Genomic DNA, 16578 nt, shown 5'->3' on the forward strand with positions numbered 1-16578 from the left:
CGGCAGACGAATAAGTTTGGATGGTGTCTTTAAGAGTAGGAAGGATCACAATATGAAGATAAAGTTGGAAATCAAGAAGACAGATTGGGGCAAATATTCGTTTATAGGAATTGGATTTAGGGAGTGGAATAACTTACCAAGGGAGATGTTCGATTAATTTCTAATTTCTTTGGAATCATATAAGAGAAGGCTAGGAAAAAACAGATACGGAATCCGCCACCTGCGCGACAGCCCTAAATGCAGATCAATAGTTTTTGAGAGTTGTTTGATGACAGCCCGTGTTCCACACCGTGTGATCTGGTCTGCACTCATGACCATGGTTTACCAGAAATGTTTATAATTTAGATCAGGATGCTATACCCGAACACCAGAGGTTGTGTATGTTGCGCTGTCAACGTCTCGGAGAGCTTCTCATCGAAAGTTTGTGTGTACACCAATCTTCCACTCTGTCCCCATTGCTCTTTGTCCTCAGCATGGACACCGCCACATGGGACTTGCAAAGGGGTGTTTGTAGGACTCTGTTATATGCAGATGATGTTGCACTTGCTGATAGACCTGGAATGGGACTGCGGCATCACGGTGAAGATTGAATACCTGTTTTTCACAATACAAACTTAGAATGAACAAAAGGAAGAGTGAATACCTGGAGTCATCCGAACCATCTAATGGCTCCATCCAAATTGATTCAGGTACCTAGGATCTTGCCTACAGACTGTTAGTGGGTAGATGTTGAAGTGCGGTTTATGATACAGGCAGCGTGGATGAGATGAAAGGAAGTCACAGGCAAACACTGTGACTGAAGTATAACACTACGTCTGAAGTTCAGAATATAATGCATGTCAGTAAGTCTTGTTGCTGTGTACGGTGTTGAATGTCGACGTACTGAAAAAGGTATGGAGTAGCAATTACACAACATGGAAATGTGTATACGCCATTAGTCGATGGGCATTTATTTATTTATTTATTTATTTATTTATTTATTTATTTATTTATTTATTTATTTATTTATTTATTTATTTATTTATTTATTTATTCACGAAGCACAAGATACAGCTACACTGAGCAAATTTCACTTGCACTGTCAAAAGACTATTTAACAAACGTAAACTTTCATAATAAAATATAACAAACATCTATATATATAAAATAAGAGTTTTGTCTGTACATTGCTCAGAATTTTAAAATAATGGTATTTCTGTATCGGTCATGTCCATAGTAACAAGAAAATGCACTTTTTACTTTTCCGTAATTTCTGTCTGTCTGTCTGTCTGTCTGTCTGTCTGTCTGTCTGTATGTATGTACACGCATCACGAGAAAACGGTTGAAGAGAATTTAATGAAAATCGGTATGTGAAGTCGGGGGATGAGCCTCTACAATCTAGGCTATAAATCATTTTACTCGCGCTGAGTGAAATGGTAGTTTAGGGGAAGGCCTAAAATTGAATTCTCAACTATTTATGTTATTAGTGGTCTAATGAAAATCAGTATGTGAAGTCGGGGGATGAGGGTCTACAATCTAGGCTATATCATTTTACTCACACTGAGTGAAATGGTAGTTTAGGGGAAGGCCTAAAATTGAATTCTCAACTATTTATGTTATTAGTGGTCGTATTTTAAAGAAAATGGGTATGCAAAGTTGGGGAATAAATTGCTACAAACTAGGCTGTCAATAATTGTATCCACGTTGAGAAAAATGGTAGTTTAGGGGAAGACCTAAAATTTAATTCTCAAATATTGTTGTTATTAGTAGTCCTATCTTGATGAAAATCGGTATGCAAAGTTAGGAAATAAGTCACTATAGTCTAGGCTGTAAATTATTTTATTCACGCTGAGTGAAATGGTAGTTTAGGGGAAGGCCTAAAATGTAATTCTCAAATATTTCTTATTAGAGGTATAATCGATGAATGCTACATAACTAAGGTTATATAGTATTAAATTTCCTATTATTCATCTTATACATTGTTACCGTACTGGCTATGATCACAAACATATTCATGAATTTGGATTATTTTTTTTTTACTAAGTCCATATCAGCGCCGAGTAACGAGAAAATGGGTAAACAGTATTTAATGAAAATCGGTATGTAAAGTCAGAGAATAAGAAACTACAGTTTACGGTATAAAATATTTTACAAATCACAGAGTCGAAAGAAAACTAAATGTGTAGGCCTACAATATAGAAAGCTCATAACATTGATCAACAATGACATTACATTGACCATTGTTTGTCGTGACGTGCTTTGTGTCTTCTGTTGCCCCTCATCTCCGGTAGATAGGATTACTGCTGCGTACAGAGTATTTTTTACTTGATTTACGTCGCACCGACATAGATAGGTTTTATGGCGATGATGGGATAGGAAAGGGCTAGGAGTGCCTTAGGCCTTAATTAAGGTACAGGCCCAGCATTTGACTGGTGTGAAAGTGGGAAACCACGGAATACTATCTTCAGCGCTGCCGATAATGGGGTTCGAATCCACTATCTCTCGGATGCAAGCTCACAGCTGAGCACCGCTAACCACACGGTCAACTCGCCCAGTCGTACAGAGTATAACAGCCTGCCTGAATATTGATGGGAAGTAGCTGGGAAGTTAGACACCTTTCTTCTTTAGCATGCCATTCCCCTGGTTTATAAATTTTCTGATACTACTGGTATGTAACACACTGGATCATCATAGCATTTGGGCTATTCAATCCCTACTCTGAGGCACTGATTGGAATGAACAGTGTGCATAATTAGCGGAATAATGGCAGATGAGTGTTCATGGCAATCTGCGGCCTGGTCACCTCAGATCTGGAAGTTTGGACTTTTAGATTGGCACCGCAATCTAACCGCAACACTGTTCGTTAAAAGTGATAAAACGTGCGGCTTTCCATTTGAACGAGTATTTTATATGATAGCATTGCTTTTAATCGCTACATTCATACTTACGTTTTTGTAATGACCTATGTTGATTTCAGTTAGGAAAACCACAAAGTCAGTCTTTCTGAGAATCCCGTAGCGAAGCACGGGTACATCAGCTAGTAACAAAATATAAGAAGATCAGGTACACATCCTACTAATCACTGTCCAAATCGAAAACCATGAGAATGTCCATGTTCATAGCCAAGTCGTCGTGGGTCAAGATGGCGGTATAATCCCTTCACATCAACTTATCTTTAAGATACTATTTACACACCTCTCGAACACACTTTTATTTGATGCTATATCAAGCTCTTGTCTCCTATTAATATTGTTAAAGAGTGTTGGGAGGCGGATTAGGAAAGATCCTTGAAGTATTGAGTGCTGAGTGTGGGGAATTTGGAGAAGGTCTTTGGTTCTGGTGGAGCGGGAAGGAACGCGGAGAGAGAAGAGAGAAACAAGATGTTCCGAGCGGTAATGTCCATTTATGATCTCGTGGAGGAAACTCAGGTCAGCTACCTGTCGCCTGATGTGCAGCGGTGACACATTAATTGCCATTAATATCTGCTGCGTAGACAGATTTCTGAGCTTGGGGTTTCTGTTCCTTACAATTGCAGCAAAGAAGGACACTGCTCTGTCTAACTGCTTAGTATTAGAGGGGGCGGCTGTTGTCCAAATCGGAGAGCAGAAGTTTAAGAGAGGTTGAACGATCGTGAGGAAGATGTGACGAAGAGCAATGGGGTCAGAAATTTCTGTGAAGCGATAGAGAATGCCTAGTAATTTCATAGCCTTGGTTGTATCTGTTTCTATATGGGTCTTAAATTGTAATTTTGTATCGAATATTACACCTATGTCACGCTGTTGCATAACCACGGTGATGGGCTTGTCGAGTAGGTAATATGATGTCGGTAGAGGAGATTTACGCAGTGTTATGGTCATGTGGCTGCATTTTTGTGGATTGGGGATAAGTTTCCAAGTACGGCACCAGTTCGAGAGGGCATTAAGTGAGGACTGTAGCAGAGCTGCATCTGCTGGATTCCTGATCTCCCTAAATATCTTGCAGTCGTCAGCAAAGAGTAGGGTATTCGCTGTTTCGTTGAGAGGTGACTGGTAACCATGACGAAGAAGTGCCTGATATTACCACTCTCTGCCAACGGTTATGTAGGAAGCCAGCAAGAAGGGTCAGAAGACTGCCATGTATATTAAATCGTTCGGAGAGTTTATGGAGCAACAGAGTATGGTCAACAGAATCGAAAGCTTTTGAAATATCTACGTAGCAGATATCCAACTGTGATTTAGCTGCAATGGCGTGTGATGCAAAGCTATGCAGAGTGGCCAGGTTTGTTAGACAAGAGCCACCTGGTAGAAAACCATGCTGCTTGGTTGAGATATACGGCAAAGTGAATGCGAGGAGACGCTGGTGTATAATATTTTCTAAGATAAAGGATAGTGTGGGGAGAATAGAGATTGGTCGGTAAGATGAAACATTAAATTTGTTGCCTGATTTGAGAAGTGGAACAATATTTGCCTGTTTCCAGGTAATAGGAAAATAGCCCGCGGCAAATCATCTGTTAAATAATTTAGAGAGAGGGACGCAAAGAGTGCTGGCAGTATTTTTTAGGAAAAGAGGATCACGTAAGAAAGAAAAGACACCGTTCACCAGCAAATGAGCATAGGATATGTCACGAATGGTTTGGTCGGTGTCCTTTTGCTGTACCTAACGCAGTTGGCAATTTCATCCAATCTTTTGAAATTACTTTGCAATGTCCACATGGACCTACTATAAAAAAAGACATTGAAAATATTATACAAAAATTTAAAACTAGAAATGCTGCTGGGATTGGTAAAATTTCTGGGCATATACGAAAGTCAGTTCTTCGAGATATTGTATAGTGTATGTGTGAAGCAGCTATACCAGATGAATGAATAATTAGTGTAGTAGCACCCTGTGTATAAAGAAAATTTGCTAAACATAAAGCCAGTAACTACACACTAGTCAACTTGACTGATGTTGCATGCAAGCACTTGGAATGCATTCTTTCTGATTACATTACACACGTTTACGAAATTACCAACTGGTTCGATAGGAGGTAGTTCAGGTTTCGGAAACATTATTCCACTGAAGCTCATTTTGTAGATTCCAGCAAGATATAGCAGATATATTAGATTCATGTGGTCTAATGTATCACGATTGACATATCTATATGGGTTTTCATAGGGTGGATCTTGGGAAACTACTGACAAAAATTAGTGTGGTTGGGATAGATAAAATAGTGGCTGAATGGGTGACTACAAAGAAACGGCCAAATTATTAAACATTAAAAATTGAGAATTGAACACATAAAATGTTACCCATTTTTAAGTTGATGACTTTAGTACTTGGTAAGCATCTGGTGTCATCATGACACCAGATCTGAACGAGCTTCCCAATGAAGCCAATTTTTGTCGTTATATTCGCTTTTCGTACTTTTCTTTGTATTTCATATCTGGACTGTTTCTAGGCTTTGGGGCAAGGAGGCCCATCTTGCATAAAAATAAATTCACTTTGGCCAAACCACTCTTGCACCTGAGCTGTATTGTTCACGTCTCATAGTTCCTTCTACAATATATAATCGTCCACAGCCGTACCAAGAAAACACACTCCAGACCATCACTGAAGTTGGATGCTTCACTCTCTGCTTCACTCAATCTGGATGGAATGCTTCTACTCCTGAGACATTGACTTGTCTCTTCTTCGACAGGAAATACTGATTCGCCACTAAAACAAACCTGAAATAAATGAAATAAATAAGCCTAGCATTAAATGCAATAAGCTGTACGGTTACATCACTTAGATTAGGTAAAAATGGAATAATGAATGATAATTTAGGAATTACAGTAATTGTCATTGACTTGCCTGTTTCCATTCATCAGATGACCAATTCTAGAGAGTCTTGGCCCACTGGAACCTCTTTGCAGCCATAGCAGGAGTAATCTTCCCTTTTCCTGAGGTCGTCTTGCTTTCATTCCAGCATCAATCAGCTCTCGCCTCACAGTCTTGGCTGGTACCAAGGACCCATACTCTTCTAATTTCTTACGTAAATCTCAACTAGTAACATTGCGATTGTTTACTGACAAATTAATCAGTTTTGCTTCCTCCTTGGGGTTAGTTTCTTCTTTCGCCCGCAGTTTCCAACACATTGTTGACATTTTGTCTTCCCCTTATTTTCACATTTTAAAATTCTACCTACAGATTGCTGTAATATTTGCAATCTAGAATCTGTCTCTTGCTGTGAATAACGTTTCTCAAAAGTAGCTCTCTGACAGTGCCTTTCTTGGCGAAAGGTCCTTTCGTCTCCCCATAACCTCATAATTTTACAATTCTCTAGAACCACTCTGAAGAAATATCAACTGAACTTGTGAATAGTATCAATAATGCGTGTAACTTACAGAATGCACAGTCTTAACAATAGGTCACATTATTTACTTCCATACAGCAACAATATGCAGATATAGACAATAACCAACAGAACATGTTCACTAACAAAAATGACACAAAACCATATGAATATTGAAATTACATTGTGGTTCTCACGGTAGCCACTATATGAAAAAGTACAGTAGTGTAGACAGGGATATCCCGAGTGTTAACTCCACCAAACAAGTTCAAGGTTTAGGCTGTAAAGGTTGATGATTTACATAAAGATAGAAATATACGTTTTACCATTAGAATTTGGCCACGTCTGGTGTATTAAAGTATGGAACTCAGAGCATTAGAGTAGGTGAAGCTTTATTTGATCCTGTAACAATTATTGGATTGGTTCCCACAGGGCAGTATTATGAGACCTTTACTTTATTTTCTGATATATATATAAACAATATGAATAATGAACTGAAATAAGTGATGAGGCTCTTTGTAATAATTAAGTTTTTACCGCGCTCGATAGCTGCAGACGCTTAAGTGCGGCCAGTATCCAGTATTCGGGAGATAGTAGGTTCGAACCCCACTGTCGGCAGCCCTGAAAATGGTTTTCCGTGGTTTCCCATTTTCACACCAGGCTGTACCTCAATTAAGGCCATGGCCGCTTCCTACCCACTCCCAGCCCTTCCCTGTCCCATCATCGCCATAAAACATATCTGTGTCGGCGCAACGTAAAGCAACTAGTAAAAAAATAAGTAAGTTTCAGGATTGTAACTGCAAAAAGACCTTGACAATGCTATCTTGGTAAACGGGATGAAGAGTCAGGTTCTCTGTTTCAAAAAATAGAAAAGGTCCTCTGATTTAATTATTGTGTTGATGGGGTGAAGGTTCTTCATGGGGATCTCTGTAAGTACCTAGGTTTTCATAACAAGAATAGATCTTCATTGTGGTAATCATATAAACATACTGAAAATAAAATTCATACATCTTTTAATATGATTATGAGGTTATTTAGGGGTTGTAAATGAGAGGGCATATAAATCTCCAGCAAAGCCACAATGAGAGTATGAGTCGGTCACCAGTATTACTTGAGTGAAGAACAGGAAATAATCCACAGAAATAGCTCTATTTCTTGTGGGTGATTTCTAACAAAAGAGTTGTGTTACAGAGATGTTGCAAAGTTTCAGCTGGGAAGACTTGGAGAAAGGAGACAAGCTGTTCGATTAAGCAGTATATTATGAGATGTCATTTTAGAGATGGCTTGGAATGACATTAGTTGATGAATACATTTAAGTCATGTTCTTTAAGTGTAGGAAAGGTCACAACATGAAGATAAGTTGGAATTCATGGGGAAAAATTTTGGCAAATGTTCACTTATAGGAAGATGATTTAGTGATTGAAATAATTTACCATGGGATTTGTTTCATATATTTCCACAATCTTTTTCTACATAAACAACCAAAAGCCCTAAATGCTGTTGTTTGATTGATTTATTCACTGATTGAGACATTGGCTGATTTATGTTTTTTGGTCTCAATGTGATGTACAGGGAGGGATGATGGATATTTCTATGCTTATGATTTAAGCATTGTCCACTTGTTATGAAATTGGTGGGTATAATGTGGAAATAGCCAAAAGGCACAGCTAGGTAATATCGCCCCCAAGGAATCGAATTGATATTAGAGTGAAGTGTTTTTGGAAAGAAAGTATATAGGAACATGGAAATGACAGAGGTGACAAGTCAATTCATGTATAGAAAGATGGGAACTGGGGAATGTGAATATAAGAGAATGAAGAGAATAGCTAGTCTTTGTGAAAATAGGGACCAACAGAAAGAGAAACAGAAGCAAGGAATGGTATTGGGTAACAATTTGGAAAATAGTGTTTATTATTATTATTTATTTTCCTTAAATTGTACATATACTCGGAAGTATACCGACACATGTATGTGTAATATACTCTGCTGAATATTCACAAATATGCAGGTAATTTTAAATGTACATATTTACAAATGTACCTCCTTTTCTATGCTACCTTGTCTACTGCTATCGAACGGTGTGTTCCTTTTCATGCTCTTATGTCTATTATCAATTGTCTCAAGAGCTGTGGCAAAAGGGACTCGAGTTAAAACGCAGCAGGTCGTTGGCCCCAGTCCTCCGATCTCCCCAAATCGCCCAGACCGGTCAGCCAATAAATAAAACAAAGGTGGAAGCACATATCACCATAACAGCACAACAAGAAGGAAAAATACAAATTAAAAGCAACTTACCATGAACAGTGCAGGTGAAAACAAACCGTGGAACGTGGTTACTGTATGAAATTTGATTAACTACTCCTAGAACAACATAATACCATTTAAATAAGTAACGAGATTTTATTTAGGAAAATAATAGAGTTAAATTTAAAACTGAACATCCTCAAAACATCAAATTTAAAAAAAGAATAGTTAACAGGAATCGGCCGATAACCCTACAAGATTTAAGAAGAAAATTTTAAAGCATACAACCCTTTTAAACAATTTGTTCAAATTCACAGACCTCGGTCTTGCATATTCAATACCTTTTGAAGGTATCTTATTCCTGGTATACCAGTTTAACATTTTACAATAAATTAAAATTTACTAGATTAGAGACTTATTTCTCGAGGAGTTTTCACAAGGAAACTCATCCCAAATAACCACAGAAATAGCCAAAAGGCACAGCTAGGTAATATCGCCCCCAAGGAATCGAACAGATAAATTAAAGAACTCCTAGGCCTACAAGGAAAACCCAATCATAAGACACAAGCACGAAAATGCAAATAAGGAAAAACAAAAGAAAAACGAAAGAGTAAGAAACCCAAAAAGGGTCAAAAATAAGGAAATAAAACCATTAAACCCCGAAAGGAACAAGGAAAAATGCAATTACTAAAGTCCTTGTGAAAACTTCCGCGCTATTTTACCTCTCAGCGAAATTATCATTATTATTATTATTATTATTATTATTATTATTATTATTATTATTATTATTATTATTATTATTATTTGAATTTCAAATGCCCAGAAAAATCATAATGTAGTTAAGATATACCCGAAGAATAACATAAAATTCATTAACTTTTAAAAAACCTTTAACAGGTTGGAAACATGTTAGACGTAGCTTCTACACCAGAACCCCGTAAACATTAGTGATTAAACGAAAGTCATTTCTTCCAGAATCAAAACACTGTTTTAGAACTTCTTGAAAACCAAACGTAAGTCATTCCTTTTAAAACGAGATCAATTGCAGTTGAAGAGGCGAGTTTCCCAGCTCAAAGCAACTCCCAGAGTAACAAATAATGAAGAACTTACAGTCTTGAAGTTTCCGATGAGATATCCAATAGAGGAGACCACGAGGCTATGAGATAATCACACGTTCCAACGTATAATAAAATAAATTTTGGAGGATGCATCAGTTACCAAAATATTCTAGAAGAAATAAAAACAAACTCTCCGGGAAATGCCCCGGGAGGATAGTTCTTTCTATCCTTCGTCCATCGTGGTTCTTGAGTTCATGTGAAAGCGTGAGTACAAAGTACAACCAACCACCGTCTTCTGTAGTCGGCAGTCAACAACCCTCCTCCTTACCAAGGCACGCTTAAATCGCCTGGTACAATCAGGGAAGATGCGCGCGCATACCGCGCTTAGAATAAGAGACTTGACGGCAAGCTCATGCCTGCTCCGATACTGTGCAGCGGCAATTAGCCCTCCAAACATTATTAAAAATATAAATTTAGTCAATGCCTTGGCGAAGGTTCAATTTTACAAATTTCTAGGTTAGAAGTACGAAGTCGAAAGGGATAATACAAGAGAGGTTTTTTCACTTTAATTCCATCACACGTTATGCAAGTTAGGTTCCAAAAAGGGTTAAGATTAAATAAATAAATAAATAAATAAATAAATAAATAAATAAATAAATGCAATGTAATTTTTAATCTAATAGAAGTTGTATACTATAATTTGAAGTAGTTGCACAAGTTGTACATGTGTTGATTATGTTTGTAATACAGAAGGTATTATGAGTAAAATTTTGTAAATTATATACATTTATTAAGGATGAGCTGTGTGTTTAATAGAAAAATTTGCGTAAATTGTATAATACTGTATTTTAGGAAATTGTCTTCTTCTCTGTGCATTTAAAATTTAGTGCTTGATAATAATCTATTTATGTGTACCATTTGCACCAAGGTATACACCTATCTTGCATTTAAACTGATTTTGATTTGATTGTTCCTTTCCATTATGTTTTTTTAAATGGGAGATAAATTAATTATACTCTTCTTGTGCCACTATGAAATTTATTTCTCAGGTGTTTCTTGTTTAGGCCGATATATTTTTATTCCCTTACTTCTTTATTCTACTTTTTTGTTTCTTACTTATAGCCTTCCGAAGATATTAAGGAGGAAATATTCATAGAAGAACATACTGATGTTCAGCTGTTGCCGAACATCAAAGAAGAAACTAAGTACGTACACTACAAATCCTTACCTATTCACAGCTGTGTTCAGTAGTGGTTGGTTTATCTCCAGAAACTGGCCATTTTCGTCAGTTTAATCCTTTCTTTACAAGGTTACATTTAAATGCAAATATCTTAAAATTCTATTTGTTAAAATTACCAAAATTTTCAGGAAATTTATGATCATATTTTATGTTCCATCATGTAGTTTTATTGAATATATATCTACAAAAAGAATCTCTGGTAAAGCTAGATATTTTTGAAGTGCATTTGTTTACAATACCTTTAAGCAAATAAGAAAAAAGTGTTTTTTTGTTTCACTGTCTCTGCATCATTAGTTCATCACATTCTTATCATCTGAAATGCCATCTGAATCTATTGCCTCCAGATATTCTGAGTAAGTAACAGTGACACATAGAGAAAGCAATGTTTGTAGATTAAAAATTAAATTTACAAATTCGTAATTGTCAAGTTTTATGTACATTGTAAACTATATAATTATTTCTACTAACATAATCAGTTTCATTAATCAATATAGCGATAGCTGAGTTCAATAATGTAATAACTCAAAGAATGTCATTTAAAAATTATTTGGTTAGATTCCTTTTTTTATGATCATTTCTTTTCTGTTGTGAGTGAAGTCAGACTCCTCCATTTGTGGATGCTAAAGCAAATAATGTGTTGTAGAAATGAAACATTCAGATCAGTAGTTCTACATCTTCAATATTATAGATTTCAAATTAAACTGCATTGTTGTGAGCGTAAAAGAATGTGGTATTGAATTCACGTTCGTTCCTATGTTGTGGTCACACTTGCTGAACCAATTTAATGTTCATTGTCAGTCAGGTGCTTGTAGTGTGTTGATTGCAAACATACTTGCACAGTTAGTAAAAACTAATTAAATGGACAGCTACAAGTGGAGTTTTAAATTTGTGCAGGTTGCCTAAAAATTTCATAATTCTTCAAGTGAATTTATTATCTCATAAAAGTAGGTAAATAATGCAATGATATAATATTATTTCAAAATTGTAATTATTGTCACTGACCTTACAAAGTAACAAAAGGGTATATTCTGTTTTCAAACATTTAATCCAGTAGTGTTTTTTGAACTGTAATTGTGCCAGTGCTAATTAATTTTTTGCTCTCATACCTTTGTTGGTTACTGTGTGAAATGATCTTTGATAATCCCTTGGAAATGATTGTATAGTCTCGGATTGGTGCTCTTAACCAAGCCCTTGTAGCGGCAGGTCATGCAGTGGCCAGTCACGGCCTAAGGTTTGACTTCAAACCGGATTAGTGATGGAAACTACAAGTTCTGAATGGTTTATTTGATTTTGTGGGTGATTACAGTCTTCTCAACACTTATGTGATGCATTGACTTGTTCCTACTGTGCATTTACAACTTGTGGTAAGAAATATTCATGTCAGTCCTCAGAACTACTCAATACCAGCTTACACTCTCTCACTAGTCAAAGTAGAACCATGCACACAACTGAAGATCGCCCAAATACGTCAACTCCTCAAGGTTCAAATCCTGCTGTTTCTTTGTAATTCATGTGTAACAGTACACAATGGGCTACATTACAGAACAATCTTATATAATGACCACCAGTAAAAATGTTACTTATGAATGCTTTTCATACACAAAATGCCAATTTCTATTTTTTGATGGAGTCTAAATTAGCTTTCTATTTCCCAAACATATTTTGTGCGGAGGCACTCTCGGGCCAGCAAAGCGACATGTATTTTATGGACTTCTTTTTTCCTTAGTATATAGGGCAGAGGACAGTCCATTGTCTGCGTAGCTTAGTCCATTGTATATCACAGATTTTAAATGCTTCTGAAGGATTCAGTCAACCGGATCTTATCTGCTGCTTCCCACTTTGTTTTAAATCTCACATCAGGCACTATTTTATCCCGACTCTCGTTTCAGCAGTCTACAAATATCATGCAGCAACTTAAATGACTTCTTTTAAAATGTATAAAATATTAGCCATGCCAATTTGCTACTGAATTACATATGAACAGGTTTTAGGATTCATAAAATCTCCTAATTGCTGACTTGTAGAAATACACGTATTTCTGAGGTTACCAATTAGTGATGAAATTACCTTCCATTTATGGAGAGACACATCGTCCTGAGCTAAATAATTAGTGATGAGGCTAACTTCCGTTTGTGTAGACACACATGGTCCCGAAGTAACCACTTAGTGATATGGTTTCCTTCCACTAGTAGAGTGTCAGGTGTCACATGGCCCTGAGCTGACCACTTTGCGCCACTCCTCCATCATCTTCATATTTATGGATGTGATTGGGGTGAAAATAAACTAATTACTATGATCGTCTGCTATCTATGACGTATCCATGCAGAAATATGAATTGCAAAATTCCACTCAGGCTAGAATGCACTGACGGACTCCCCTCTTGCTGGTACTCATAGAATTTCACCGGATATTCAAACTGTCCCTCCCATTTAACACAGATAATCCTAAAAATGTTATTTTGCTGAATTATATATTTTTCTTAATAATACAATTATAGGAGTCACTCTAACACGAAATCCAGAAGCGTTCTGCCATTCAAACACTATTTTGTGAAAATAAGTCTTTATAGATATCGGACATAGGTTGAGGGGGAGAATTTGAACATACAAAATACTGAGTTGAATGATAGGATGCGTAAAGTATCCATTGCATCCCATTTTTATAAGAGTATATTCATCAATCTGCTTCTTGTTATTCTGCTTCTTTAGTGTTAGTCCTGCCTGGTGGCAGGTCAGGTGTTGTGATTCATGGTCTCCAGTTAGTTCGGTATCTGGCCATGTCTGTATGTAGTCTCACAGCTTTCAGGGCGTTGTGCACTTTATTTGTCCTATGATGACTTGTTCGTCTCTTGCACCTCTTCTCACCAACATTCTGTGTATATGCTGACTTTCCCAAAATATCGTCCTCTGCAGGCAACACATGCTCAAACCAGCGCACATGCTTTTCCTCAATTTTCTTCTGGATCGGTGCAATGCCAAAATGTTTTTAATAACATCATTTGAAATGTGATCTAGTCTAGTTATACCAGCCTTCCACCTAAGCATCTTCCTATCCACGATGTTTAGTTGGCTTACTATTTCCTCTTTAGCAGGCCAGCATTCTTTGCCGTATAAAACGACAGGGCAGATATCAGTTCGGTAGATCTTAGGTTTCAGATGATCCTTCATCCGACGGTCGTGAGGGCGTCTGTTGTTATTCTCAACTTCAGTCAGGCTTTGTATATCCTTAGGTTGACTTCATCAGTAAGTCGGCCATCATCAGAGATTGAGGAGCCAATATACTTAAATTTCCCTACTCGTGCTATATCTTCAACGTCAACATGCATCTTTCCAACTTCTCGACGATGTAATGCAATGTATTCTGTTTTGTTTTCGTTGAGTCGCAGGACATGTTGTGCTAGTCGATTGTTCCAGTCGTCTGTTTGACCCTGGAGATCAAGCTTATTCTCTTCAGCCAAAATTATATCATTTGCTTATAAAAGTGTCCATGGTATTGGACTGTGCAAGTTTAAGGTAATATTGTCCATCACAAGAATGAACAGCAGTGGGTATAAGGGCCTTGTTGACTCCTACAGTTATGCGGAAGTCATCACACGCTCCTGCGGCAGCCTGAACGTAACTCCTTTGTTCTTTGTAGAGCAATTATACACTCTCAACAATGTGCTCTGGAATGCCATGAACTTGTAGCGCTGACTGATTATTATGAGGCACCCGATGGAAGTCCTTCTCAGAGTCCAGAGTTTCATGATGGAACCTGTTATTCTGTTCAGAGTGTCTCTAACAGCCCTGCACCGTGGGTTTCTCCCATTGCGCCACAATTTTACACAAATCCAGCTTGGCTTGTTATATGTTTGGCTAAATCGCTAATCCTTTTGTCGCAGATTTGTTCTAAGTCTGTCATTGCGTGGTTCAGATGGACGATCGTGCAGTAATAACAGAAATCGGAATGGCTTCCCTTATTTTTGAATGGATAATCTGTCGCCAGTCTGTTTTTCGACCTTCTTTGATAATCTGATTGAAAAGTTTGCTTTGGCCACACTGCTGCATCCCCCCATTTAGAGAAACAAAACTCTGCCGGAAGATAATCATTTCCTTCAGCATAGCCTGGACTTCGGTGACGTCATTTTTCTATATTGGACCTTCAACAGCGGAGGTGATTAAGATTGGTAGATACGGAAATTCCATGATTGAAATTTTGTTAAAATAGTTCCGCCATGTACTCCCGCTTCCCGCCAGTCGAGTAGCAAATCATCGGTTTCCTCATTGATGCCGTAAAAACGTTGGAATTCTTCCGTTTTGCGATGCCTCGATTTGGCTAGCCGTTAAATATTCCACTCGTTTTCGCGCGTATCATATTTAACGTATAGACCTGCCTACCGGTTTGCTTTTGTTACAGAAATAACCTCCTTCACTTTACTGTTGGCTGTTTTGTAGGCATTCTAACGAGCAAGAAACTCGTGGTACAGCTGTTTCTTCAACCGTACTGCATACTTAACAGTTTCATTCCTTAGCCATATGTCATGGTTAATCCTTCGTTGTCGTTGCCCTGATTAGTTGTTCCAAGAATAGAGCGTACGGCGTCTTTAAGTTTAGTCGGGCTCGCTTCAAATATGGTGATTTGTGGCTCTGTAACTTTTGCAACAACGTTAGTCTCCTTCTTCAGGCGCCACCATTTGATCCCGATTGGTCCATTTCCTGCGAAGTATTGGGCTCTTGTTAACTTTATCAGCAGCTTACAGATGACTGATCGATGATGCATCGCAACGATTTAATAACGGACAACTGTTGTCTCTAGAATATCTTTGAGATTCCTTCCCCTCACAATGATGTAGTCAGTATGAATTGGATGGGAGCCACTGTAGTACGTGACTAGATGAATATCACCCTTTTTGAACCGTATGTTCGTGTTTTCTGCATAATCGGGAATTTCTTGGCCATCGTCGTTCTTTTGTCCATATGCATGTACGCCATGGACTGTGTGTTTTTCTTTCCTCCGTCCGTCACGTCCATTCAGATCATCGGCAACGATGAAATAGTCAGCGGTCTTCTTGTCAGGCAGTGCCCAGAACGCATCTTTGGTTTCCGTGCGCACGCCAATTTTTGGAGTGTTGCACTGAAAAATTAGAAGTTCCTTCTCTCCCCAGTGCGGACGAGTTACATTAAGCGATTGTCATACTTTTGCACCTCGGAGACGGAACCGTCAAATTTTGCTGATATGACAATGTCAACACCATGAGCTGTAATTCGGCTTCCGTTGTACATCAGTTAGTAACCGCACCCCTTTTCCCATGACTTTTCTCCACTCCATCTTCCTTCTTGCACCTCACAGATGGCTGTATGCCATCTCTCAAGTGCTGTGGCTTATTTGCTACTTCATCCAGCATATTTCTATGATGCGATACAGAATGTGGGTACTCACTTGCTTATCCGTCACAGCCCGTGCGACGGTAACTCTTGCTTGCTGACTGGGCTCTGCCAACGCGGGTCCCTTCCTGAGGACGCCCTAACCTTGGTTCCGATTCCATGAGACATATTTCTGTAATCATGTGTCGGTATTAATGTACGGCTGGCTTGTCGTGAAGCATTTTAGAGCTCATGACAGCAGGTAGTTACACTGGTCCGGACATGGGAAACAGACGCCTTTTGCAGCCGCTCCTCTAGGGAAGAAACGCTACGCTCCTTTCTGCATTAACTTCCAGAAAGGTAGATTACCTCTTCTGCCAACTGCTCCGTACCGTACGTCTCCGTCTCCGCCAAAAATGCCAT

Source organism: Anabrus simplex, chromosome X, assembly GCF_040414725.1.
Source record: "Anabrus simplex isolate iqAnaSimp1 chromosome X, ASM4041472v1, whole genome shotgun sequence".
In the NCBI taxonomy this organism is placed as follows: domain Eukaryota; kingdom Metazoa; phylum Arthropoda; class Insecta; order Orthoptera; family Tettigoniidae; genus Anabrus; species Anabrus simplex.